Source organism: Tuber melanosporum (assembly GCF_000151645.1).
Source record: "Tuber melanosporum whole genome shotgun sequence assembly, scaffold_35, strain Mel28".
In the NCBI taxonomy this organism is placed as follows: domain Eukaryota; kingdom Fungi; phylum Ascomycota; class Pezizomycetes; order Pezizales; family Tuberaceae; genus Tuber; species Tuber melanosporum.
In genome coordinates this window covers 846,314-848,654 of record NW_003299030.1, presented here as the reverse complement: position 1 = coordinate 848,654, position 2,341 = coordinate 846,314, and positions in this window count along the sequence as shown.

Below are 2,341 nucleotides of genomic sequence, written 5' to 3'. Positions count from 1 at the left end.
GGGGAGAAACGGAACAGAAAGTATATGATACAATACAAATGCATCTAACATCAGCACCAATATTGGTTCATTTCGACCCAAACCGAAGGACAATAATCGAAACGGAAGCCTCAAAATATGTTTGCTCAGGCATACTATTGCAACAATGCGAAGAAGGAAAATAAAGGCCAGTGTCTTACCGATCTAAAACAATGATCTCCGCAGAGTGCAACTACGATGTTGCGAACAAAGCACTATTAGCGATTGTTTAAGCATTAAAGGAATGGAGGAGATACGTTCTGAACAATGACCATCTAGTCCGAGTTCTAACCGACCATAAGAATCTGGTCCCATTTATGACTATGAAAGAAGTGAATGACCACCAGAGAAGAGGGATGGAACACCTCAGCAAATACAACTTCAAAATCAAATACCGACCAGACAAAGAGAGTGGAAAGTCAGATGCTCTCACAAGAATTGCAAGCGACAAACCACAAACAAAAGAAGACGAAAGAATCAAACAAAAATACGAACACTATTACCAAAAACCTACTTCGAGGCAATGGAGGTTATCCAATTCACATCAACGGAGGAAAGAGAAATTGAGAAGGCAAACGAAAGAGACAAAACAATTCAGGCAATAAGAGAAGCATTGAAGGAAGGAAAAAAGAAGATAAAAGGAATTGCTCTGGGTTTATGACAATGGGAGGATGGAAACATGTAGTATGACAGAAAATAATGGATTCCGGAAAAAGAAGAGATAAGGACAGACATCATACGACAATACCACGATATCTGAACAGCAGGACACAGAGGAATGGCTAAAACCACAGAATTCATCATGAGGTCATTCTATTGGCCAGGACTATGTGAAGATGTCAAATGTATGTCAAAAACTGCGACATATGCCAAAGGACGAAAATGGCTAAATACGCACCATTTAGATTACTGAAATCGAAAGAAGTTCCCGAATGACCATGGAAAACAATTACTATGGATTTCATCATGGACCTACCGGCATCAGAAAATTGCGATAGCATCCTGGTCATTGTGGATCGTCTGACCAAAATGAGTCATTTCATTCCAGTCAGAAAAGATATCGACACAAGGAATTTTATACAAACATTCTTCCGAGAAGTCTTCCAACTTCACAGCCTCCCAAAGAATATCATTACCGACCGAGGAACACTATTCACATCAGGACTATGTAAGAAAGTAACTGGAGAAATGAGGATACAAAACAGGCTGAGCACAACATTTCACCTACAAATGGATAGACAAACTGAACGGGTAAATGCGATACTCAAACAATATTTACGGGCCTATGCTAATTACCAACAAGATGATTGGTACAAACTGCTATCATGGCTGAATTCACATACAACAATGGAAAGCAAGAAACGATTGGCATGACACCCTTCTTTACGAATTACGGACAACATCCACAAAGTCAGACCACATATTATACGATTAATGGTATAATACCGGACAAAACAGATATGGGAAAACTACACAAGATATTACAATACGAAATGAGTCAAGCACAACAAAGGCAAAAAGGAAAATACGATAAGCACCGAAGACCAGATCTGAACATACAACCGGGAGATATAGTATGGCTAATACCACATAATATCCATACAACACGACTATCAAAGAAATTGGACTACAAGAAAATCGAACCATTCAGGATACTGGAAAGGGTGGACAGCTGAGCTTATAAACTCGACCTTCTACCCTCGATACGAATACACAACACATTCCACATCTCACTCCTCGAATTACACAATGACAATAAGTTTCCCTCACAAACCAGTATTCCTCTTCCTCCAATCAAACTCAACAGAGAACCAGAATACGAGCTCGACGAAATAGTCGATTCTCACTTCTTCCACGATCATCTCCAATACCAGCCAAGTAGACAGGATATTCGCCTGAACACGATAAAACTTGATACTTCGCACATAACTTCGAACACGTACAAGATGTCATCTCAACCCTCCACCAGCAATACCCAGGCAAGCCCAGCCCAGGTACCAATCACGTTCAACCAAGACAAAGGCAAGGGAAAGGCTCCCGCACCATTGTAACAACATGAGGGCTGGCGCAATACCCCTCGCCAAACCACACCGACCAGCCCCAAATACTCATTCATGGAGCCAACCGACGAAGAACTCAGGAAAAGGGAAAAACAAGCACAGCATAACGCCATGTCATGGATGGTATGCTACAACGATGGATGTCCCACACACTACGGGGACAAGGAAGACTCAGGCTGGTTCCCGAGAGAATACAAAAGGTTCAGTCTGTGCTTGGACCATGCTCTCAAGTACTGGAAACTGTGCTTCAACAATGTGTGCAA